General features: G+C 49.4%; 2 long non-coding RNA genes across 6 annotated transcripts in view; one reads left to right on the top strand and one right to left on the bottom strand.

Annotated features, from left to right (window-relative positions):
• The window catches only part of LOC109283717 (uncharacterized), a 68,720-nt gene that overhangs the window by 24,123 nt on the left and 17,882 nt on the right, over window positions 1-26,715 (top strand). The gene's annotated exons all lie outside the window — the stretch shown is intronic.
• Window positions 11,118-22,664, bottom strand: LOC102565610 (uncharacterized). Of its 2 annotated transcripts, XR_363240.3 has the most exons (6): window positions 22,479-22,652; window positions 17,388-17,444; window positions 16,993-17,090; window positions 14,770-14,856; window positions 12,103-12,423; window positions 11,118-11,709 (listed from the first exon to the last, which is right to left on the bottom strand). It is a non-coding gene; the product is annotated as an uncharacterized LOC102565610 (long non-coding RNA). The 2 variants fall into 2 exon arrangements; XR_002090988.2 differs by having other exon boundaries at window positions 14,770-17,090; window positions 22,479-22,664.

Below are 26,715 nucleotides of genomic sequence, written 5' to 3'. Positions count from 1 at the left end.
GAATGTATATAGTTGCCCCAGAAGGGGCCAGGGAAAGCTTAGACTCGGTCAGTTAATTGGCTGTCCACTACCCCGGTGAGGGTCGTGGGAGAGACCCAAAAGATGGTGTGTCTGCCACCCAAGGTATGAGCTAGCTAAAGCTTATGGCCTTGGGGGCCCACTCCAAGAGGCAGCAAGGCAGTATAAGTTATGGAGGCATGAAAGAGACCCTGTGAGAGAGGGTGGCATGTGATAGGCCTTAGTGAGAGGAGGGCAGTATGAATGTGAGTGTCTGAGGCCTGACAACGAGGCCTAAGTTTGGTCCGGATGTAGGCCGGGAGCACTGTCATCTGGATGCCATCTGTGAGGCTTGGACTGCAGTGTAGGGGAGGAGTGGAGCTGCAGATAGCGCCCCCTGGAATTGGGGCAAGAATGGGCAGCCTCCCACCTTAATTAATATCCTAATTAATTAACAACAAGGCATGGCAGAAGAGACAGGGGGTGGTGTGGCCAAAGGCAGGTGGGGAAACTAGCACTGTGGCTAGTTGGGGAGCCCCACTTTGCCACAACGTGCCTCATGGCACACCAGTGTGCTGCGAAACACCTATTGGATTTAGAGAGTTTGGCAGCATTTGACTTGTGCTATGCATGTTGGTACCTTGAAAATGTAAGGGATCTCCAGGCACAACATGCAGATGTGTACCAAAAATTTTTAGATGGCCATTTTGTTGTCTGACATCAGAACAGGTCATTCTGTGCAGTTTTTTCTGATATCAAGTTGGAAAAAACTAGTCAGAGATCTCAAAAAAAGTCCCAGTAGAAGTATAATTGGACACTCTGGGCAACATGAAATTCTTGCAATCAGCAATACATTCCAAGAATGAACAGGATCTGACAGAACTAGATATTGTGAGACATTCACTCACCGTAACTTGCCTGGGAGTTCAGCCTCAACTATTGCATCACATGGTTCCTGTGTGTTCCAGTTCATGGAGGGTAGAGGGAACCCATGTATCACATCCAGTCAGATGCAAATTCAGTTTCATAAGCAAGCAACTTGTTTTATAAGGTAGCTGAAAGACTACTTTCATTCAGAGAACATGCAAAGGAAACTTATACACAGTTTAGAGATGAATATTTCCTTAAGAAAACAAAGAAACTTTCAGATACCATTAAGAAGGTAAAATGTCCAGGATTTGTTTCTGATGGAGATAAACAGGTAGAAAAACATAAACCAACTGCAGCATCAGAAAGGAAATCCTATTCTGCAGCTGAGAAAATCCTACACAGCAAAGGATCAAGGAGAGTCTGTTAAGAACACACTGAAGCATAATCTATTACCATCTAACACATTATTTGATTATTGTGGCCTTCTTACTAAACCAACCAAGTCAGTTCTTTTAGGGGAGCTTGAGAAGAAACTACAGCCATTTGATTACGATTTCCATCAGAACAGCAACAAAAAAAGAGATAATTGTAGACATTATGTCTCAAGTACACCAAGTCTGAAGCAAAAAAATGAAAACTTTTTGATACAGTATGGAGGAAAGCTATCCAATTCCATCTGGTTCAGAGGGTAGATATCATATTTGACAGTTATGCGGAGAAGTCATTGAAAGAAGATAAAGGAGAGAGACTATTACACCAATCAAGTTTATAAAACTGAATCCTGACACTCCTTTACCTGTTCAGATGGAGAAGTTTTGGCCTTCTTCAAAAAAGAGAGATTTTTTTGACTGACAGTTGTAATAACTACTTTTTGTGAAAAAGGAAGATAGTAGCATACATACTACAGTGTTAAGTGGAACTATGACAGGAGAAAGTGACAGAAGGGAGGCCATAATGATCACAGCTAATGGCATTCAGGTATGTAGTCATCTGTCTGCTGCTCTAGAAGAAGCAGATACTCAGCTGGTCATCCATTTATTTGATGCAGTTTCATCTGGTTTCACACATCATAGTGCTGTCTAATGATGCAGATGTTTTTGTCCTTCTTCAATATCTGTTTCAACTGTTTGAAAAAAGACTTTTGGAACTGTGGATTAAAAGTAGGCTTTGTGGTGGGCCAGTAGGGGGTGCTCCTGTGCTGAGCCACCCACCTCACTGCACCCAATCACCTTCCAGCCTCTGAGTGCCTCCCTGGGGGCACCTCATGACCCCCTTCCTGGAGCACACCTGGAAGCCTGGGGGTAACGCTGCCACCACTCATGAGTCTTGGTCTGTTAGTGGCTCTGTGCCTCATGAGGTGCACAGGCTTTATAGACCTGAAGGGGGTACTCAGCCCACTGCAAGAACTCGGAGTGCTTCCCTCAGTCTGAAGCACAAATAGCGGTCTCCCTTAGTCAGCCTGACCAAGGGGACCCCAAGGCATAATCGAGACCCTCTCCCAATAATTCTCCCATGCTAGGTACAGAGAAGAACTTTACTGATTACAAGGAGTAGGTTTAGAGTAGGGTACAGGATAGAGCAATATCAAAGAATAACCCTTAGAGCAAACAGTTGCATGTTAGCCTTTCATCATGCAACTGAGTTACTGTAAGCTATATATCTAGTTAGATTTCAAGTAGCTTACTCACAAGTATCATCCAGAGGCTGATAGAGCTTTCCTTTGGAGGCAGGCATATCATAGCTGAGCTGCTCTCTGTGTCTTCATCATGGCTGCCGTCCCTCCTCCTGAGCAGTCTTTAAGTTTTATATAGATCTTATGACCTCATTTACCTCATCCAATGAAGGCCAGCCAACCAATTTGAAATGCATCACTGGTTGCCGGGTAGACAGGTAGGGTCTCTAGCTCCCCTCCCAGTCATGATGTCATTGTTTAGAACAATAGGGAGTTTAAGCCCCCCCATCCAGGTGTGTGAGGCCAGTCACATAGGCAAAGGGAGCAGGTCTCCCCCTCCCTTGGGAATGTATCCAGCTCAGGTTACAACTCGGGGTTACCTGAAGCAGATGGGGGCAGGGGTGCCTGCCCTCTGCAGTGACCATGGTAACCAAATTGTCAGATAGGTAATAAACCTGATAGCAGAGTTTGGGGAGAGACTGAGCTGGCATTCTGCCACAGGCTTGGGTGATAAAATAAGATTTGTTCCTCTTCACACATTTGGACAGAAATTAGGGGTGTGTGTAAAATAAATGATATTTTCCGTTTATGCTAATGCTACGGCATTTGTATTTGCATGACCTGGGATTTCCCACCACTCTAAAAGTCCATTTAGCAGACTTTAACTAACATTACTTGGAGATGTTATTTTGCGATGCTTCCCAGTTACGCCGCCCCAGCTATGGTTTTGTTTCATCCAAACAGCCAGCAGCTCCAAAGACTTCTAATTAATCCCCTTTGCCATGAGGTGGCACTGCGTTCCAGCCTTTAGGCAGTAGGTACTGCTGTGTAGTGTCTTTTTTTTCTTTGTTGTTTAACCTTCAGTCACTCCTCACCCCTCCCTCCTCCCTCACAGCACACAGTGGCCACAGGTAGCCAGGTATGTGTGGTTCAGAATTCAGGTCAGTATGTCACTTGGTTGGTGAGGGACGGGGGGAGGGCAAGAGGGAGGGAGGCAGCCAGCCAGCCAGCCAGCCCCCATTCCTGGTTACTGGCCGTGTCCCAGCAGCAAATGTCTGGGGACAGGGAATGTTCTCCACCAGAAGATGGGTGAATAAAGTGTTTTATTCTTGGTCTATATATGTGTCTGTCTCTAGTGGGTTATGGAATAGAGAAAATCCCACACAATTTACTGATTCGTTTTGATGCACTGGCTGGGGGAGTAGTTAACTGATTGCACGATTTCACAATGATTACACACTTAATTTATACAACACAATTTTATTTTAAAACTCTTTGCTACATATATAACACTGTTTAGCTTTAAGAAACACCACAAACATTAAAAACACAATAATTACATATATCAGAAACAATGCTCCGAATGCATTTCCTTCCCAAACAATACTATAAGAATTAGTGTTACAAAAACAACTACAATTACAACTAAAAGTTAAATTTGAATCAATACTATTATTTTTCATATTATACTTACAATCCTAGAATTCCAAGAAGCCAAATACCAAAATATGGTTTCATTCCTCAGTAGTACGATTTAATGGGTTGGCCTCAGTAGTATGGTTCAATGAAATGGGCTCAGCAATACAATTCAATAGGCTGGCCTCAGCAGTGATAGGACTAAGTCCCCTTCCTTCAGTCCCTTTCAGGTGCTCCGCGGCTTCAGCGTGAACTAAGAGATTTGTGTTCACAGAGAGGGTGGTTCAGGTGATCAGTCTGGACCCGGGCTATACTTGCGATTTTTCCTTTGTTGTTCTACAAGTATAGTCACCTCCAAATTGGGACAGCAAGTTACCGTTTTTATTGAGCGAGTTGCCGTCAGCGGGTTCCTCCTACTCAATATATCATTGCTCCCAAATTTGGGCTCGGATCTTACTCAACAGATTCTTTTACCTTTGTTGAGCATTTTAAATTACCTTTGGGAAACCTCCATATCACTGCAAATGCCCTTTTCTTACCAACCTGGTCAAAAGGCCTCAGGGTTTGATCTCTTGGAATTCAGGATATTTGCTCTCTTTGTAAAAGATTTCTAAAAGATGAAATTTAAATTAAGACTTTAAGCAAAGTCAGGACCTTTTGCACGTAGTCCCCAAAACAAAGAACTAGATAAGGAGATAAATCTTATCTTCTTCCTGAAACTGGCTAGTGGGCAACCTTTACAAACATTCAAACTATTTCATTCAATATGACAGTGTCCTGTTTTCTTTGATAGGCAGAACTGGCATGCATGGCCAATGGGGGTGGGTGGGGTGGTTTTTGGGGAGCTGATGACTGCATAACTTTTATGGAGCAAAGGGTCATGGCATATTATGGAGTCATGGCATTACTGGAAAGAGTTGCAAGGTGGACTGTTACTGGAGGGAGGGAGATCGAATGCTTGGCCAGTGCTAGTGTGCAGTTAGCTTTTCTCGAAAGAAAAAAAGACTAAACAATCCCACCCATCCCCAGCAGCAAGCATGGACCTTGCAGGGCTTTTAGCATTTAGCAACTCTTTAAATACTTTATCAATGCATTACAATGTTCCTCATCAGAAGATGCGTGGGGCAGGGGGTGCATGACTCAGGGAGGGGGAGAAGGCCTCAGGCATGGTCCCAAAGGAACCCCAGGAGGGTTTCCTCAGGTGAAGATGGATGTCCTGACTCAGCTGACTGGCTGAATCGGGCCAAGGTAATATCCGTTACAGATAGTAACTTTTGAATGTTTGCTGGCCACAAAGCTTAGGGATGGATGGAGGGGGAGAGGGAGGCAGGCAGGAAGGTAGCCAGCCCCCCTTTCTGTTTACTGGCCATATCCCAGCAGGAAGATGGGTGGGTAAAAGAAGGGGGGGAGGGCAGGCATGGTCCCAAAGGGGTCCCAGGAGGTTTACCTTAGGCAGATGGATGGCCTGATTAAGCTGGCTGCCTGAATCAGGCCAAGGTAATATCCGTTACAAATAGTAACTTTCAAATTGTTGCTGGCCACAAAGCTTAGGGATGGATGGATAGATGGAGGGGGAGAGGGAGGGAGGCAGGCAGGTGTCTATAGTTTTATAGAAGTTTTACAATATTTTATATTGTAAAGGTGCTGAGAAGGAAAATCCTCCCCTTCTGTTATACTACTTTCTGTTATCCTTATTTATTTAAAATCGTCCTTCCTCAAGTCAGAGAAGAAACTCAAGGAGACAGAAGCCTCAGGGAGACAGACTGGTGGGTGGGTGGGTGGGTAAGTGGGGCAAAGAGCCTGCAGGCATGCACCTACTACATGGACCCCAGGAGGGAAGTTGCTGAAGGGCTTGACCAGCAACCAAAAAGAAAGCCTCCACAACTGAGAGAAGAAACTCAAGCCTTAGCTGCATTTGTGGCCAGCAACAATTTGAAAATTACAAGGTGTAAGGGAGAGGTGTTTTTTACACGGCACAGACTGGGGGGGTGGGTTGGTGAGTGCAGTGAAGAGCCCACAGGCATGGACTTACTACATGGACTCTGGGAAGGAATTTGCTGGAGGGCTTGGCCAGCAACCGAGAAGAAAGCCTCCATAATTCAGGGAGGAAACTCAAGGAGTGGGCGATAAGGAAAGCCTCACCTGCACTCCCAGCCCTATGCCACTTCAGTGGGCATAGCTCCTGAGCACAGCTGCAGATGCAGAAATAAATTAAATGGGCCTGCAGAACTTGTGCAACTCATTCTGATGCAGGAGGCAGGGAGGGTTTTCCCCAGCAAGAAGATTTACCCCAGTCAGAAGAAATGTACCTCAGTCTGAATTTGCTGGGACATTGCCAGTAACCAGGAGGAGGTTGAGGAGAATATGAAACGGACCTGCAGAACTTGTGCAACTGTTGACATACTTGAGCTGATGCTTGGGCCAAAGCCTGTGAAGAAAATTCAGGATGGGGAAATTTACCCCATCCTGAATTTGCTGGGACATGGCCAGTAACCAGGAAGGGAGATAGCAGTCAGAAAGATAGAGGCACCAAGGGAGGTATTTTTCCCCAAGCCAGAAGGCCCAGCCATGCAAATAGGGGGACTGCAGCAGTGAGGCGCCCTCACAGGCTCCCAAAGGGGAGAGGGTAAATCCCACAGGCCCCAAACCTCAGAAACAGCCCCCCTGTGGGGAAAACTTATCTCCTGCTGGGCAGCCAGAGCAGGAGCCAGGACCGCGGCCATGTCTGTGTGAGTCGGCGTTACGCAGGCTGTTCAATCAGCCATTTCCTGGGCAGGGAACAGCTGGACCAGTCGCGGCAGCCACACCGGCCACCGTGGGAAAGTTCTGCAAGAACCCAGGCAGGGAGAGAGCTGGAGAGAGAGAGCGCTGGGGTGCAGCATGCCAGATGTGCTGAGGCTCCTGCATGGAGAAGGAGCAGCACAGCCAGTGCCTTTGACCCCCTACAGCCTTTGACCCCCTACAGAAGGCAGAGCAGGGGAAGCATTTAAGCTCCCTGTAGGAGGCAGAGCAGGGGAAGCTTTTGAGCCCCCTGTAGGAGACTGGAGGAAAGGAGGCAGCTCCATATCACTCTCCTCCTCAGGAGTATATTTCTTTTGAGAAAAAAAAAAAAGGACAAAGCCAAGAGATAGAGAGAAGCAATATAAGAACAAAGTGCCTCTCTCGGAGGCATTGCAGTAGGCACGACATCACGCCTAGATAGCTGGACAGCCCTGAGGGAGGGAAGGCTACGCATCAAGGCCAGAGGGACAAGTACCAACTGAGCCCACGAGGGCGTGGGATTCCTCCCAAGCTAGGGGCAAGCCCACAAGGCCGAACCACCATTGTGCAGATGCCCATCCGGTTGGCAAGTGGATGGAGTGTATGGGAGGCGGAGCCCCGTGGAACGTCACGCCAAAATCGTGAGTACTGCTGTGTCATGGCGTGGGGTCCTGCAGGAGGGCTGTGATCTTCTCAAGGCCCCCTTCCCGTGCCAAGTTGGCCCAAGGGCACCCTCAAATTCTTGCCCGCCACATCTTTGATGACATCATATATTTGGGAGGCTGCTTTTTATGTCCTCTTGGTCACTTCTTGCTGGTCACTCAGACCCCCTGGTTTCCCAGACCACTCCTGGGTCCGGCTCTGCAATGGGTGCTTCTGGGGCACCCTAGGCTTATGGGCTATGTGTGGCTCCAAACACCCCTTTACCACGTCCTAAGCCTCGCAGATGGAATAGACGTTGTTCTGTCCTGGCCTTATTATAATCTGGCCCCTTGTCCTCTCTGGGACCTACCTCTTTTGATCTGCGCCCTCTCTGGTGTTAGGGCTCTTCACGGCCCTGACTCACTCTGTGCCCTCCTCTGGGGCTTCTCAACACACTGCCTCCTCCTCTGGGCCTTCTCAATAATGCTACCCTCTCTCTGGGGCTCTTCCACAATAATGCTGCCCTCTCCCTGGGGCTTCTCAAAGCGCCGCCCCTTTCTCTGGGGCTTCTCATCCATGCCCCTCTCTCTGGGGCCTCTCAACTGCCCCCTTTCTGGGACTGGGGTCAGTGCACCCTGACTGCTGTACCCTTACTGGTGCTGGGGTCCCCACACTGCTGTGGGTCCCCTATGAGGCCTCCTCCAACCCCTAATAGCCTCACCCCAAACCACTGGTAACAAACAGCAACACAAACACAAGCCCCTTGGCTATAACATAAACTGAAGCCACCCGGCTAAAACCACATTACTGAAACATCCCAGGGATGTGCCATCCTTTACCTGGCTTGAGCTGTACCTGCGGTCAGGCCTCTCCTCACAGCTCTGCTCAGGGAGAGCTCCTTCCTCTCCCGCTGCTGGCAGGGAACTCCTTCTGGCCTCAGCCCCTAGGGTTTATCAGGGAGCCAGGCCCTGCCCCTTTCAGTCAGCTGACCGCTGTTAGGTGTGATGGCTTGCTAGCTCCAGTTGCCCTGGCAACTAACAGCTGGACTCCTTATTCACTGCTAGGACTCTTTCCCTAGCAGTTTCCCCTCTTTAGGAGCAGGGCACCTCAGTGCTCTGCGACATGCTGTTTCCCAGGAAGCCCTCCCAGGAAGATCTCCATTGAACCCTCTCTCTTTATAGCATAACATCAAGTCATGGCAGGTGAGTTGAGGGGAGGGGCTATGTACCCGGCAGGCAGTGGAACACGCAAGGCCCTTGTATCACAGGGACCTACGTAGGGAGGAACTTGCTCATTATTATTATGGCCATTTACCAGGAGGTGGGCAATCAGGGGCAGCCCCCACCCCCCTGAGATGGAGAAAGAGGCAAGGAGGGAGGGTGCATAATCACCTGCTTTATGCTCGGTAATAACTGTCTCACTATAAGGAATGGAACCGTAGCTATAATTCTATATAACAAAAATATATATCAGATATATAAAGGAATCATCAATAGTATATTGATATTTTAAAATATAATGTATCATATGATATTATTTTATAAATTATATATTATACTAATACAATAATATAATTATATTATATTGTGATATTATACTAATGTATTTATATATTATATTCATATATATATAATAAATCATCATTAATATTACTATTATTAAAAACTCATACTAATATATTACTATTGGAATTAATATTAATATTGACTCCTATTGTTAGTATTACCCATTATTATAAGTCTATAGGATGAAAGTCAATTGTAATTATAATGCATAGTATAATATATAGAATTTCAGTTGTTGAGAGAATCCTAAAGGAAGTGTTGTCATTCTCTTCATTTTCTCTTTCTTCCTCTTCTCTTCTGCCGCTTGTCACACCCACAGGGATCAGTAAGCCAGCGGCTAGCAGTGGAAGGAAATCTAAAAACCAGAGGGAGGGAGAATAGAAAGAGCATCAGAATTAGTATTGGTGCCTCTTGTGCATCTCGCATACTTTCCTTCACACCCATAAAATTCCACCAGCCCTATTTACACTAAATTTGAACTAAACAATGCGCCCCACCCTCACCAACAGAGATGACCCTATCAGAGTGATCCTATCAAGGTACAGGGCAGTGGTGTAATGATGGACAGGGCAGGGAGGAACTGGCCCCTGCGTGCTGCTGGCCTGGGGGAGGGGGCGGCCAGTGCTGTAGCAAGGAGGTGGCAGGCAGGGCGACTGCCCCAAGTGCAGACATGAATCAGGCGCCATTGGCAGGTGCCTGGGGGTGTGACCACTCTGCAACACTTGCCACCCCACCACCCACTGCCACCACTGCCAGCAGCTTTGTGTCCGTCCGCCTGCCACTCCCTCACCGCTAACACCGCCAACAAAGGTGGTTTTCCAGTGCACACAGGAGCAAGGGTGGCAAAACCCTGGGCTTGGCTCATGGGCACTAGAGACCCATGGTACACCACTGGTACAGGGCCATTTGCAAATTAGACCTCCCCTGTGCAGAGCCGATCCTGCATGCAACAACGGAGAGGGGAGGGGAGTTGGCAAGCATCCAGATGCGAGGCTGGCTGCAGGTCTGAGGAGCCACCACATACACTCTGCCCATCTCTGCGGGGCCCCCAAAGCACTGTGCCTAGAGCGGTCGCTTCTACTCGGGCCCCCTAAGGATAACCCTGCCACCCTCAGGGCACAGACAAGTGTCAGGTGTCACTTACCAAAAGCGCTGTGGAGCACATTGCCATGTCCCCTTTCGAGTCGCACATCGCAGAGGTGCAGGTTTCAAATAGTACTTGAACCTTCACTGCACCCCACTTGATCAGCCTGCAGTCTTCTTGAACACTGGATTCACATTGCTGTGCTCCCCACAAGCAAATCTCGTAACTAGGATGAGTCCTCTGCATCCGCTGTGCTGTTGTCTCTCACCCATCTCAAACCTCCCTCATCGAAACAGCAAAAGTGCACCCTGACCTCTGCTCCCCCAATTTATAGTCCTTCAGCAGGGCAAACCTCCCCCTCCCACCATCAGCCTTCTTCTGGTGTGAAAAAAATCCCAAACACTCTGGCGCCAGGCTGGAAAAGAAGGTAGGAAAGCTTATAAAGTCCCTGGGTTTGTGTGCAAGCAAAGCAGGTCTTAAACCACATGCCACCCCTCCCCCCCCCACCTTGCTTTGGTGTTCCAAAACAAAGGAGTTGTGTCTGGCACCTGGCTGGAAAAGAGCAAAAAAATAATGCTGAAAAAGCGCATTTGCAAAGTGTCTGTTTAGGGAAAATGCAATGGCTGTGAAGGGTGAGCCAAAGAGCCTCCCTACCACGAGGCGTAGGCAGACCTGACTGGGAAGGCTGACTTGCAGGTGATTTGACCTGACCTGCAGATGACTTTGTAAAGTGGCTGGTGGCTTGCCAAAAAGCAAGCCAGGCTTCTGGGGGGGTGTCCCACACCACTTCCCTTCTCCCAACTAAGGGAGATGAAATTAGAAGCAATATGTCCTCAAAAGTGACTTTGCTTAGTGGGTGCTGCCTTTGCAAAATGCTGGTGTGCAGGTGAGCACTTGTGTGTTGCAACCCACCCAGGCAGCCCCCCCTGTTTACCTCTGGAACCCCCTTGTGTACCTGTGCAAGAGAGATTGGCAACCCCCCCACCCACCTCCCCAGTACCATGCAGCAATTAGCAGGAAAAATGAACACATAAATAAACCCAAACAATGAATGAAATCTACCTTCCCCACCAAGCAGTGCAGGGGTGGATATAGAGGCAGACACAAGAAATCAGGAAACCATGACGTTTTATTCTTTGGAACACAGTATTGTAAGCAGTTACTTGGGCTTCTTTGCCTTCACTGGACCATGACCCTGAACCGCCCCATCTCTCTGAAATTTGGTGGCAACCTCCTGGCCCTGCTGGTAGTTGTATGGCCCTCCCATGACCCTACTGAGTTAGGGGGAACAGGCTCAGCTGTAATTCTCCCTCTGGGTTTTTCCTGCACAGAGGCAAGCCAAGTGGACCAACTTTTCCCTTTTGGGGGTGGCACCCATTTATTTAAGAGGTACTTCTGCACACTCTGAAAGGCATCACTGAAATTTTCCTATGACCTCTGTAATTTGACACGGGACTTGTCAAATATTTCTTTCAAATTCCGCATGGTGTCTTGCACTTCCTCGAGGATGGCATCATTCTTATGCAGCAACTCAAGGAGTTTGTCCTGTTAGGCATCTGCGCATACTGCTCTGGCTAGTGAGAACTCCGCCAAAGCCTCGTGCAAGCTTTTGTGGAACCGTCGCTGCTTGCTGTGAAAATCTCTGCAGTGCTCTGTTGTAGTGTGACATGGGGGTTGTTCCAGGTGGCCATGGGTTGCAGTGGCTGATAAACAAAGAAAAAAGCAATGGTTGCCTTCCCCTCAAGAGGAGGAAAGTACACACCCCCACCCCCACCATACAGCACAGAAAATGCCAGCAGGCATTGAAACAGACTCTGCAATAGTGGGGCACCACTCGTATACTACCCAAAACTTACAAGTACTCGCTTCAGAAACAGGTCCACAGCTGCCATTGCCCATGCTAGTTGCAAAAAATTAAAGCAAATACGTAGTCTGGCATCTGTTACATGATGAGCTATCAAACCCGTCACGCACCACCACCGAAAGAGCATGGCGAGTCACCTACAGCGACACATGAATTTCTCCCTGACCTCCCCAGCTCTCCAAACCCAACCAGCATGAACCCAGGCATTGCCTGGCAGTGGCAAGAGACTTACGTAGTCCAGCAAGTTCTTGGGTCTCGACAGCAGCAGATGATGTATTGGCTGCATGGGTTTCTTCCTGACCCTCCATCTCCTTCACTTCATCATCTGTGCTGGTCCGTGGAACAGAGGGGCAAACTGGCATTAAGTGTATGGTGACCTATGGTTCTTCCTGCCAGTCATGGTCATCAGGGAGCAGGGAGCGGTTTGCATACAGCTAAGACTTGCTCATGGTTTCCCTCGTGAAACCCTCAGGCGGGGCTGCTGCTGGCACCTCCTCCTCCTCCTGCCCAATCCTGGTGCTGAAAGTCTCCATACCCGGGTTGTCTCCCACATCTTTGGAGAGAACGATGGACAGTTTGTCATAGAAGGGAGCAATTGTGTGACCTGCCTCAGAATGAGAGCTCGCATATTTGGCTTGGTAAAATGCAGATCTCAGGGACTTCATCTTGCACTGGACCTTGGTCCAGTCATGATTGTGCCCTCGTGCCTGCATGCCTTTTGTGATCTTGACATAAACAGGCTTATTCCTCCTACTTTCCAGCCTGTCTTTGATCTTTTGCCCCAACCAAATGTTGATTAAATCCTCCAGTTCTTCCCAGGTCCAACTGGGTCCATGGGCGTTGGGGGTATCAACCTCTGTTGGTTACATACTGCTGGCCTTGGCTTTCTGAGACATGGGAAAGCAGTTCATGGTCAACAGCACAAACGACTTGTGAGAGGGAGCTGGCAAAATTGGGGGGGGGGGGCACCTCTATACTCAGGCTGTGCTTGCATGATGGTCTTGAAAAATTCTTAGGATTGTGAAGTCATTACCTGTAAGTGTCAAAATACTGAAAGGTGATAAAGCACCCGATTTACCAACAAAGACCTGGTGATGGGGTTGAGCATGGGGTGAATAAGGCCATTGTCCTTTGGGATGGCTGCTCAATGGTCCGGAATGTTGCAAAAATTGATACCTACCTGCCTGCTTGTGCAAAATAATTTTATTACAGAAGCACAGCCTGTTTTCCTTAAAGTGGCAAAAGTTTTGAGTAGCCTACATTACCAGGAGAGGAGTAGGCAAAACATTTTTTATTTGCAAGCTTGATTACATCAGAACACCATTGGCTGCTAATCTCAAGATGAAACGGATGTTCAAAAGCCCCAATACTCCAGTGTAACTTGTTGAAAAAGCAGCTACACCAAGCTCCAGACCACACAACACCCTAAAGTCCCTGCCTCCAGCTTAGTGCAGATGGGTGAGAAGCCGCTGCTGACAGAGAGGGGCAAAATGGAGAATGAGGACAAAATGCATGAGGATGGAGAACAATGCAGTGAAGAGTCCACAACGCAGTGGTGAGCAGGAGGAGGAGGAGGAAGAACTGCTTCTGTAAATTCTGTTTACTTGGGGATTACCTCTGCACCACTTGAGAAGGATAAAAATGATGATATAGTATTCAGTGGCAAGGTGTATCTCTGCTTTAACAGCAACGAGAATAATAAGAAAATACAGGTACCCAGAGGACTTGGAATACCCAGAGGAAAGCAAAGAAGTGGAAGATGACTGGGCTCTGTTGAGAAACCTGAGGAGGACCAGCATCTGCACGGTGTGGGCCCATGAGAGCTGCTTGGACTGGTGGGAGCAAATCGTGCTGATGACTTGGAATGACCAGCAGTGGCTGGAGATGTCCTGAATGAAAAGGGAGATGTTCTATTATATTGTCTCGATGCTGGGGCCCCACATCGTGACGCAGGACACTAACATGCATTGGGTCATTCCACCAGACAAGAGGGTTGCAATGGCCATCATGAAACTGGCCAGCCTATCCAGCATCTGCTACATTGTGAACCAGTTCAGCATGGCTGCCTGGACAGCCCAGTTGGCAACTTGTGAGGTATGCCAGCTGCTACAGGAAGTTGCTTAAAAACCAAATTATCTGCCTGGTGAATCTGCAGCAAGTCATAGATGGCTTCAATGAGAAGGGGTTCCCAAACTGTGTGGGGGCTTTAGACAGCAGTCACATTTCAGTGCTGCACCCTGTTGGGAAGAGGAGGGCTTTCACAAACAGGAAAGGATATGCCTCTGTGATCCTGCAAATCGTGGTGGACCATTGGGGCTCATTCAAGAACATTTATACCAGGGTGCCGGCCCCCTCTGCTTGGCCTTGTAGAGAAAGGACTCTATGCACCCGGTGTGGAGGAGACCGTGATCTTCAGTGTTACCTTTCCCCTGGTTATATTAGCGGATGCTGTCTATCCCCTAAAGCCCTGGCTCATGAAACCTTATGGAAGGAATGTCACCAACCTGCAGAAGCTGGTTTTTAACTACTGTCTGAGCAGTTGCAGGTTGGCTGTGGAATGTGCTTTTGGCCGACTGAAAGGACAATGGAGGGCGCTTACGTACCGGCTTGAGATGGAACCAGAAAATATCATGGTCTTTGTAGTGGCAACCTGTGTGCTGCACAATATCTGTGATAGCTGCACAGAGGCTTGCAAGGAGTTTGCAAGGTTTGGGCTCCACAATTCAAAAAGGATGTGGAGAAGCTTGAGAGAGTCCAGAGGAGAGCCACACGCATGATCAGAGGTCAGGAAAACAGACCTTATGATGAGAGGCTGAGAGCTATGAGACTCTTCATCCTGGAAAAGCACAGGATCAGGGGTGATCTGATGGCCACCTATCAGTTTATAAGGGGTACTCACCAGGATCTGGGGGAATGTCTGTTCACCAGAGTGCTCCAAGGGATGACAAGGTCAAACGGTCACAAACTCCTCCAGGACTGTTTCTGGCTGGACATAAGGAAGAACTTCTTTACTGTCTGAGCCCCTGTAACAGGGGGCCTACTTGGGCTGATCTCCGTGGCCTGCCCACCTGTTCTTGGGCCAACCACCCGCCTTCTCGTCCGCCACGCCTTGATGTTGATTAATTAATAGATGTCAATTAAGTGGGAAGCTGCCCATTTTTCTGCCCCGATTCCAGGGGGGGCTCTGCGGCTCCTTTCCTCCCCTACACTGCAGCCCAAGCCTCGCAGATGGCATCTAGGTGTTCTTATCAATCACCAGCCCCTACACTGGGCCCCAGAATCTGCCTATCAGGACCCCTCCAAGATCCCTCCATTCAGGCGGCCTACCCCGCCTTCATTCAGGCTACCTAGCTCCTTGAAACTATTTTCTCCTTTCAGGTGTGGTCCCCCTGGGACTTCTGGCTACCAGCCCTGGCCCACCTCCAGGCCAGTCGGGACCCCAGGCCCCCGGCTCTTGGGCATCCCTCGTGGTGGGCCCCTGACCCTTTTGACCATCCTGGTCCTGGCCCCAGCATGGGCCAGTTGAGGGTACTCTCTTGTTCAGGTCCAAGTCTCTAGCCCCTCACTCTCTCCAGGGGTCTGCCCTCTGGGCCCTTCACACAAATGGGGTTACCCACCCAGTGGTGGGAGTTAGGGGTTAAGGCGCCCCGACCCACCTTTCACCGGGGTGGTAACTGGCCTGGCATTTCCTGGGGGCTCCTGCACCACCGAGAGCCCTACCAGGCCACCCACCCCCAGCAGGGTGCAGTTTTAGGTCATGCCCAGGACCAGGAGCCTCCTGACCATCCCCTACAGCTCCTCCCTTACCTCCAGCTGTAGATCTGCAGCCTTCCGGCCAGGCGATGTTGTTGCCTGGCCTCCAGCAGCCCGAATTGCCCTGTTTATATAGACAGCCCTTGACTCAAAATGGCTGCCCTCATCAGGCACCTGGTGGCTACCAGCTCCAGGCCCTTAAAGTGGCTGGCACACACAGTGCCCTGCCACAGCCCCCAAGGTCTGGAATAGCCTGCCACCAGAGCTGGTTCAAGCACCTACTTTGATTGGCTTCAAGAGAAATTTGGATGTTTATCGTGCTGGGATCCTATGATCCCTGCTGACTTCCTGCCCCTGGGGCAGGGGGCTAGATTCAAAGATCTTCTGAGGTCCTTTCCAGCCCTAATGTCTATGAAATCTATGAGTCATGGGAAGAAACATGACAGGCAGTGGCCAGGCAACAGAGATGTGTCTGGGCAGCAGCAGCACAGGGACCGAGGAGAAATCCTCAAGGAGAGACTGGTCGGGCGGCCCTTGTGCATGATTGTATGGCAAGATATATTGCTGACAACAACACCTAGGCCTCCTTTGTTCTATCTCTTGGTTATGTTAAAATAAATTAATTTATACTTTAACTCCGAGTCTGTTTACAGGGGCATGCAGTGTTTCAGATGTGGGGCAGAAAGGAGGACGGTCAAGGGAAGGGGGAGGAAATGTGGACTGGGCCAGGGGTTTGCTCCTTCTAGACTGTCAGTGGTTTGTGGGAGGGGGACATTAAACACCATGACCTACATCTGAATGAGCCTCTCCCATCCCCCACGTGGGTGAGAAGTTTAACTATAACTCTTAGCGGGCTAGGTGGGTGGGGGACCAAGCCAAATAGCAACCCACATTTTCAAAAACATTTCGAAAACATTTATAAAACATTTCATAACACACCTCCAGAAGCCATATGTCGCACTACCCAAACAGATTGACAGTGGAACCAGGGTAGGGAATGGGAAGGTTCCAATGGGAGCCCCCATTGGAAACTGTTCAGAGATCAATGAGCTTGGGAATGCTGGGAAATGTAGTCCAAAAACATCAGAATAAAAAAGAAGCCAGAATAGCTCACCGCGACCACCAACATCGACAGCAATCACCAATCAATTGGGCAGCAACAAACAACTACTCTAAACCCTCAACATTTTATGATATCATAGCAGTTATATAGTAAATAACAGAAAAAGCACATATATTTGTAGCATGGTGGGATGGAAAGGGAAAGGAATGGGAGGGGAGGATTCACGCGGCTTATCTTTGGGATGGGAATTGTGATGGGGACTTTGGGATTGCTGTGGCAGGGATATCACCACGGATAAAAACTTACTTGGTGGACGGGAGCAGAGGGAGGTGTGGAGCTGGTGGGACACTGCCAAGGGCCGGAAGCATGGTGAAAGAGGGACCGCCACAAGAGAACACGCTGTGCTGAAACCAGAAGGAGAAAAGCCACAGCAGCTGTAGTGGGCCATGGGAGAACCAGTGTGTGCACTCGCACCAGTGTGGGCCTGTTTTATGGCAGCGTGCCTGTGCTGGTTTGTCGGCCAGCCCCCTGAAGGGGGAATAAAAACCCCACTGGACAACAATCGAGGAGGACTGGAAGTGTGTCCTCTGGAAAGGCCAGAGTGGCTAGGATCACTATAGCCCCAATGGGGGGCGAGTGGTGGCAGCCCCAGGATGGCACATGCCTAGATAACACTGGCTCAGCAGAGCCTAAGCTCTTACCTGGGACGGGACCCTGGATCCTAGATGCAGCTGGCTGGGACTGGAACAGCGGTGAGCCTGGGGAGAGAAAGAGAAGAGAAACCACAACATACTGTGAGTCAAAACCAAAAAGGAAAAGGAGTGTATCTGGGAGCAAGGCAACCAGGGGCAGATAGAAATACAAGTTATGCTAACGTATGGCCTGAAGCCGGACGGTACACTGCCCAAACTTGACTTTGAACCTAGAAGGGCTAAAGCCCTTACTGTGACAAGCAGACTTTGTCTCAGTTGTGGCCTGGAATCAACATCTTTGGTTGGCACAGGGCGGGGTGTAGGGGAGGCGGAGCCCCAAAATGGGAGGCTGGGCAAGAGGGCCGAAGGAGGGAACCAGGGGAGGCAGGACTTTAAAATATCCTCCCAACAATAACCAATACCAACAAGATGTGGCAGGAAAGAATCCCTGGGGAACTTTCAAGGTATCTGCTCGGATGACAAGCTGTTGACCAGAAAAGAGACGGAGGCGCCCAAAAGGCCAGAAAGAGCGAAGTGCGTTAGCAAGTGGCACGGGAGGTTACAATTGCATACTGATGGAGAGAGACAGGACTGACTGACCGAGCATAGGTGGGTGAAAGTGACAAGGTTTTTGGAGTGACTGTGCCCAGGGGAGACTCCCAGTGAGAGGTTGGGGGTGGGGTCAGGGGAGGCCAGTTTACATGTGCCTCCTGTTGTAACACATTAGGAAAGGCATTATGTGGGGTAGATTGCTATTTGACTCCCCCTACTGAAATCGGTGGGGAATGACACAGGAGACTTAACTTGCTCAAAAGTGCCATGCTGTGCAAACACGAATGCTGTGTCATGCAAGCACAAATATGCCACATCAAAAAAAGCGCCGCGTTAAAATTTTGAGGCGGTCTACATTAACTCCCGTTTTGTCTACATATGCCCTAGGACCAACTTCGTGAAGTGTTCTTATTAATGCTCATTCTCACAGAATGTGATGTCATCAGCAAAGTGGGAACAAAACTGCCAGCATTGAATGCATCACCAGAGAATTCGTTTTAGGTTTTGCTGAAGATAACACACTTTCTGAGAACATAGTTAACAGAGCCAGAGAATACTTGTTAAGGTCCTACAGCAATCACTTCATTGCAAACATTTGATGAGCTTCATTTTGCACTGTACAAAAGTACACATATCTCACAGCTTTCCCCCACTTCTTTCTCTATTTGAAATGGACATCTCAGGAGATGCTTCTCTGTGCCACGTGAATGCTTTAGCCTGGATGATAGTAACTACAGAAGTATGTTCATTCTGAAAGATTTGGGGTAGTACAAAGACCCGAGTGGAGCTTTTTCCAGACAAATGTCTCCATTTTGTTCCTGGTGAATTATTGCTGATATGTAACTTGTCACAACCAAATTAAGTACTGCCCATGCCACAAGCAAGAAATATATTAATCAAAACAGTTTTAGTCTATACAAGGTAACTAAGGGTTAACTAACAAGATGATGATAAGTTTTTTTTTTTGCTGTGCATGTCAAAAAGAAATTTATTACTGCGCCACTAACAGAGATAAAAACTTTTGCCTTCTTTGCTTTATATAAATCATTATAATTGGTCGGAATGACAGGGGAGTGTCCCTTTGACAAACACCCTAATAAAAACCATTATACAATTGGTGATTCTCATTAAATTTATGACGTGGCGAAAAACAATTGGCTAATATACAAATAAAACCCAACTTCACTTCCATGAAGAAGGGGGACCTCCGTACGAACCTTGGAGACCTCTGATCACACGTATCAGAGTAACTGACAACTTGATCACTTGCCAGTGCCTCCCTCGCGTCTCGACCCAATCTTAAGACGTAAATCACTGACCTGCCGGCCCGATATTTTCTCCGTTTATCTGCCCGACCAAAGACTTTCATGCAGACCGACCTTTGAACCTTAAGCTGTAACTAACCAAATATCTCTGACCTCCGTCTTTCACCACCTTGATGGCGTGAGTAAATAATCTTGCTTTGCAACCGATAAGCGTCTGTGCCTAATTCCACTCCAAGCATCATAAGTACCCGCCTGACGGCCTTCAAAGGTCTCGTACCCTTCACTGCAGTGCACGGCAGTGACATAACTGTGCAAGATACAAGTGTCAGAAAAATTACATTTCTTGTACTGAATACTGCAAATGTGGTGAAAACTGTATAAGGAAAACCAAGTAGTCTAATGGATGATATGTTTGATTGCCCTAAAACATTTAAAGAAAAATTCTTTTAATAGTAGCATTCATTTCTTTAATATCATGTTGTATGTTATAACACTTCTTATGAATTCCATATTGATATTCCAGTTTTATATACAGCATTTAGATTTCAACTGGTATATAAGACAAATTTTCATAAAGTAATGTTGAGATAATTTACTTTGAGAGAACTGCAAACCCTACTTTCTTTTGTCACTATGACATTGGAAACATCTTTATTGGATTGTTTGATTTTGAAAACATTGGGTTAGACACCAAGATTACTTTGTACCATACTTAGAAGAGGAGATAGCTGTCACCAAAGAACAACTGTTGCCATGTTCAAATATGGTGCCCTCCCATGCTCCGTGCACTGAATGGTGAAGTCTACCCAAGGGTTTTTTTTAAAAATCCTTTCACTTGTATTTTCTTAAGTACAGGTGGTTACCTTAGTTGGTTTTGACCTTTCTACAGAGGGTCTATGCCAGGGACAGGACTATCTTCAGGATACAGATACATTTTGTTGCATTTTACAGAATAGATATCTGTGCCCTCCTAGTTGTACAGAACATCAGGCAGGATCCTACTGGCAAATAGCATCAGTGCGTAGCTTGTTGAGCTCAGTCTTCCTAGCAAGCACTTTGCTTTCTGGTCCCAAAGGCCAGAGACAAGTTTTGCAGTGGATGGACTAGCTGCAGAGCTGCAAATGAAATGATTAACCTTGCTTCTTTGATTCACCCTTCTTCCTATCCTGCAAACTCCAACATAGCCCTGAAAGTCTTTCCTGCCAACCCACAACTTTGACATGTAAAACACCTGCCTACCATCTGACCTTCCATTCAATCTGGTCATCAGCTAATGAAACAGTCTATGAACACATAGGCTGCATCCAGATGAGTGGAAATGTGTTTCCCTGGGGACAAGCAGCAGCAGCCCTACCTGAGGGACTTGGGGAGCTGCAGACATGGTGCTCCTTCAGCAGGGAACCTGGCCAGCAGCTGAAGCATGGCTCTGGCTAGCCAGGCTCCAGTTTTGGGCGGTACACACTGCTGCCATGTGCCTTGCCCCACTTTTTATCAGAGTGGGGTTTTTTTTGACCCCAGGATCTCCCAGGAATTGTGAAGAGATAAACAGTTTTGCTGTAAAACATGCCCTTCTCTTCCTTTGGAACAGCACTGGAGCCTCAAATAGCTCTAGTTCCTTTAAAACATTGTTTAATGGGCATCAACCTTTTACTTTATGGACACCCAGCCATTGTTTCTTATCACAATGGAGAATGCAAGCAGGGCATCAAGAATAGCTTCTGGGAACCCGCCTTTGAGCCCTTCAACTGGAGTAACAGGTCTCTGACATGATATTCCAGCTCTCAAGATCTCTGACCAGCTGAGAAATGCACAGCAATGCACAGCTGCAAGCTTTCCCTTCAGTGGCCCCCAGGCCCAGCCCTTGCCCCAATCCCTCTTTCACCATAGGGGCCTCAATCTGCAACCCTTCCCCCCATTAACCAATTAGCTCAAAATAAAAAGTGAGGCCTTTGTAAGAGGGGGCAAGGCAAGATGCCGTGTTTATTGATTTAGTGCTTAGTACACACACACACACACACACACACACAGACCCCGATTTCTGCGCTGGCATATGTTACCAGTCTCATCAGTGCTCGAGTCAGCGGCCAGCTAAGTTGATCATGAGTGGGAGCCGGGCTTCTGTTGGTCTGTATCCTCAGGCAAACTGATGCTCCAGAATGATATGCAGAACAAGACCCAAAATCAGCATGTCTCACCCCATCTTTTATACTCTTGTCAATTAATTCAGTTCTCTGGGCTTTGGCTGTGTTATCACTGCATGGATGCCACGTGCCCCCAGAGGCTGGGGGAGCACGGCAACTGCCTGCAGGCAGTGGCAGTGGTGTTGGCGGTGGGGGCATGGGGGCAGCGAGTGGGGAGTTCCCACAGATGGCTGTGGTCGTGTGGGTGATGGGGGGGTGGCGGGGTGGCGAGCACTGACTGGTGGTCAGCGACCACCTGCAGACTCTACTAGTGGTGTTGGCAGCAAGGTAAGAGGGTGGCAAGTGGTGACCACCTGCAGGTGTTGCCAGCAGCATCAGCGGTGCTTTTTGCAGGGGGTGCACTGCCAAGCTCAGGGGGTGCACATGCGCCCGCATGTACCACCTACACGTTGCCAATGTATCACTGTGTTCCACCTTAAAGGTCAATTGATGCTGTTCTCTCACTGTTCTGGGCTGGATTCTTCTTGTTTTGGTCTTTTATCCATCTGCATTCTTCAGCCAGTTGCCAACTGGTGTTTTCCTTTTCCACAACCACACTCTCATCCATTTCATCACACATGCAGCATACAAAGGAGTGAAAGGTCGAGCACTTATATCAAGCTACAGAGCAATACAAAATGGAATTTCTTAAGTCAGTGCAAAACTTGAGAAAATACACACACACACACACAAATAAAAATAATACACAAGATTAAGGCAATAGGCAAAAGTCTATCTCTATGTTATTTACCTAACATAAAGCTGGTATTTATGCCATTTGCATAACACCCTTCCGCCCCCCCCAAATTTAACTGCAGGCAGCTGGAGGAATTACTTTCCACCAGTGCCAGCTTGGAAGCTCTGTTCACAGACCACAAGGGCTCTGCTTCTGCCTGTGCCCTGTAGGAGCCCAGTGCAGGGTTAGCTCCTTTTGCCACACTGGAGCTGTGTACTAAACCACTTTACAGACTGAATATCATCTAACAACTGATTTGGGAAGCTTTATAGAACCTACCAAATAGATGAGCTCCAAAGAAAGGAAGATTATTCAACAGATAATACCCACTGTCCCCACGTGGACTGTGCAACCATCTCCCATTTACCTTAATGCCATGCACAGGTGTGCTAGGGTTGCCCATCTGGTGCCATCAGTAACCCAGTTCTGAGGCTCATTAAGTTGTTCTTGATTCTCACTTTAAAATAACCAACCCCAGCTCTGGCCTGAGGGGGCTGAGGGCTGTCAGAATCCTCCCAGAAGGATCCAACCTGTCCCTTCTGAGAAACTCCCCAGCTGCATTTCAAGGATGAAGAGCTCTAGGAAGATAAGGGAATACAAATAAGAACAGCTGCTCCAGCCAAACTGGTGCTGTCAGTGAGCCAAGAAAAGTCTGGAAACAACTCCAAGTTATATGAGACAGGGCAGAGATAATTTGGGGAGAAGGACATAAGGGAAATGGGGGAGCAGTGGGTCAGTAGTATAACTAAGAAGGGAGGTGAGCAGGGCACCAGCCCCAAATACAGATTTGGGGAGGGAGGGCAAATGTAGCAGCCACTGTGCTGCTGGCCTAGCTACAGCCACCAGCAGCCTGGGCTGCAACTGCTGCCCTGTGTGCCATTTCTGCCCAGGGCCCAGAACTACATGGTTATGTCCCAGAAGTAGAGGCATAACAAGCTTTTTCAGTATTGGGGGTTGAAGGGAAGGAATGCTAACTGCTGGAGAATGAAGGGGGAGAGGTAGTGGGAGGGGATTCCTACACTGCTTTCTTCTCTCTTTACTTGAATGGCAGCTGCTGTTTCTGCTGCCACTGAGGCACAGGCAGTAGCACAGGCTCCCCAGGGGCCAGCATTCTCTCTAAGCTGTGCGCATGTGTGGCTGCGCACAATAAACTCATGCTGCACAATAACTTTTTAAGGCCGTGCACACAGTGGTGTACTGACGGGGTGGGGTGGTAGGGGGCCATGGCCCCTGAGCACTGGCCTGAGGGGGGTGCCCAGTGCCGTAGCAAGGGGGTGCCGACGCCCCCCTTGCCAATGCCGCCAGCTTCACATCCGGCCTTTCGCTACCTGCCGCAACCTGGCCACAGGCTGCTGCAGGAAGAGGGAGGGGTGGGCACATTGAGATACTCACGCACTCCCAGTCAAGATTGCTCACAGATCACTAAACCTTAGAGCAGGGGTAGGCAAAATTTTTTGGCTGGAGTGCTGAAAAAAGCCACAATGCTTACCTTAGAAGGTGCCGGAGTGCCGGCATGCCAGAAAAACAAAACAAGGGCAGGGGGTACATGGCAGGATGTCCTGCTTGTGCCCCTTGCCCCCCAGCCAAAGCCCCTGCCCCCCCAGTCCTGCTGCCCCTTTCCCTCACCCAAAGCCCCTGCCCCACAGCCCTGCTCATGCCCTTTGCCCCCCCAGCCCAGGCTACGTGGCTATCAGCAACTACCCAGAACCTGGGCTGGCTGCAGCCAGGAGGCTGCAAACAGCTGCTCTGGCCCTGGCCTTGGCCCCAGCTGCCTCCCAGTCCCAGACCCAGCCCTGGGCTCTGGGGAGGCAGCAGATACCAGTGATGCTTCTTGCTGTGCTGCCTTCACCGATGCTTCTGCAAAGCAGTGTGTGGGACCCGGCACAACAGGGCACAGCTGGGGTCACAGAAAGTTGCCTACCACTCCAAGCTCCCCTCTGCCCTAGCCACACTTCCCCTGCAGGCAGGGGCAGCAGCGAGGGGCACAACCCTGCGTGCTGCCCATGCTGCTCTCGTGCACTCAGGGGAAGTGTGACCCGGCAGCACGGAGCTTGCGGCAGCAGGCAGCTTCCCTGTGCGGCCCCTCTGTGGGCTGCTGCTCCAGGTCATACACACTGCACTCCCAGCCCTGCTGCCCTCCCCTGGGCCCTCCAGAGTGTAGCGTGTGCAACACGGAGTGACAGTGCACAGAGGGGCCACACAGGGAAGCTAAACCTTTTCAATTTTCCCATCACATTACGGCAAGGAGCACAGTCCTTTTTTTTGTCAGAGCCAGAGCCTGCCAGTAGCCAGGGGGTGAGCTGCCGGTAAGATGAGTGGGCCCTGAGCTGCAGGGGGCACCAGTCCTTCCCTCTGGGCAATGGGACCCCACCCCCCACTGGGACCACTGGGCGGGCTGCTTGTGTACCAGGTGCTGCCCCAGCTCAGAGGCAGCACCTGGCTCAATCCAATTTTTCCACAGTCCTGAGCTGGGGCAGCACATGGCCCACTAACGGCCCTCCTGGGCAGCCCTGGAAGGCATTGCTGCTACAGAGGGAAGGACCTCAGAAGCACCCAATTAAATGCTTCTTGGAATCCACCTGGGCTTCCAGCACTCTGCACACTATCCCTGCTGCCTTCTTTGGCTGCCAGCACACCCAGCTGTCCTCCTGCTGCCTTCCTACACTGCTCCTGGGGCAAGCCAGCCCATTCTTTGGCAGTCCCAGGCATCCTGCTGGCTGCAGGAGCCTGCTTAAGGTAGAAATGGTGAGGGGTGTGATCCTTTTTTTTTTTGGTGGAGCCTGCCTGAGTCTCCCACAGCCAGGGTGGGGAGGGGGGGGGTGGGGAGTGGTGAGCTGACAGCTACATTGTTGCAATTTGCAGTGATACAGACTCATTTAAACCTCCCAAAACTCTTGCAGGTATACAATGTGATGCCATTAAGCCACACAAAGTGACATTTTTCATCATGTGTACATGGTAATAGCATCACATGTACAAGCACCCGTAGTGCCTAGAGTTGGTTCCCCGCTAACTTTCTGTACCTGCCTGGCCTCGAGCAGCTGTTCATGTGCTGCCTTGGCCTGGGTGGTCAGTAACAGGCATACCGGTGTTTCCTGTGGACCCTGAGGTAGGTATCTATCACCTAAGTGGTCACCCCCAAACTCACCTGCCATGACTTTGGATGTAATTTCAGTGGTAGGGGTAAACTGCCTGGGGTTCCTCAGTGGTAGGTAGTCCACTAGATGGCCATCCATGGGGCTCCACCTCCCCTACACCTCAGCCTCATGCCAACCTTTGGTGGGTCACTAGGTCTTGAGTCAACTGTTCCTCTGATGCAGGTGTGCCCTCGACCCTGACACTCTCTTGGGTCTTGTGTCCCGAGCATTTTTCTCCTACAGCAGTCCACTGACCTACTAGCTAGCCTAAGCCTGACCTCTTCCTCCCTAGAGCTACCTCAAACTGAAAAAGCCAGCAACAAAAAAAAGGAATGGGAGGAAGCTGCACTGCTGCACTCTATTCCCCTTAGCCGAGACTTCTCCTCCACTAGGAGACTTAGTTCATGTGTGTTATTTGCCCCACCACCACAAGCCCTCCAAAGGAGGGGAAAAAAAAGAGAACGAAATAAAATTATGGATTGGGGAAGGTCTGCTCAGTTCCCTCCCTGGCCCTACAGTTAGGACATGATGGGGTCTCCTTGTCACTCCCCCTGGGATTTCTTCACCTCCATCCCCGCCAGTTAGTCTTCCATGCCCTGTACCTGGGCACGTTCAGGACAATGACCAGTCATCTGGTCTGGGGTGGCTAAGGCTCCTTTTCCTGGGCTGTTGCTTCCCACACGCCACTGAATGTGGCTTGCAATGCTGTTTTCCCTTGGTGTCATGTGTGGTGTTCTGCCTCTGGCATCCTGTGGTTCTTCAGGCTTGGGTCCATCGCTGCCCATGCTGTGAGCTGCTGCCACATCTGTTGCTGCTCCTCTTCCGGGCTCTCCTCTTCTCTGCACACACCAGCCTCTGCTGGTGCAGAGAGCCTCTTCCGGCTCTCCTTCCTCCCAGGCACAAGAGCTGTCGCCGGTGCAGAGAGCCTCCTCTGGCTCACCTCTCTTCCAAGTACACCAGCTGCTGCCAGTGCAGAGAGCCTCCGCTGGCTCTCCTTTTCCCCTGGCGCCTTCCTCAGTGATCCTTTTTATTCCTGCCGGCCGGTGATTGCCGATGACGTCACTGGCCGGCCTCAGTTGTATAAAGGCATGGCTTATAACCCCTGCAGGTTCCCCTGGCATGCTGTATCCAGCCCAAATGAACTCCACACCTACTGCCCTCTGGATCCTGCAGGCATGGAGGTTTTCTTGGTCTGGAGGTGGCAGTGTCCACCATTGAGAAGTGGCCAGCAGGTTCTGCAGGAGGTGTGGAGACCATCCTCCTTCCCTTCCTCCCACTTTCCTTTGTGAATATGGGAATACTGAAGTCAGTGGAGTGAGAGGAGAGCTGGGCACAGTGCCAGACCAGGGTGCTAGGGAAGTGTCCTGGGGAGCACAATCCTGGCAGGCTGAAATGGAGACAGGTTCTTCCCTAAGTAATAAACATGGACTAAAGCAGCTGGGACTGGTCTGGCCAGCAACACTGTAC

The sequence above is a fragment of the Alligator mississippiensis genome, chromosome 13 (genome assembly GCF_030867095.1).
Source record: "Alligator mississippiensis isolate rAllMis1 chromosome 13, rAllMis1, whole genome shotgun sequence".
Lineage (NCBI taxonomy): Eukaryota > Metazoa > Chordata > Crocodylia > Alligatoridae > Alligator > Alligator mississippiensis.
The sequence above is the reverse complement of the archived record's forward strand: the minus strand, read 5'-3'. Positions and strand labels throughout refer to the sequence as shown.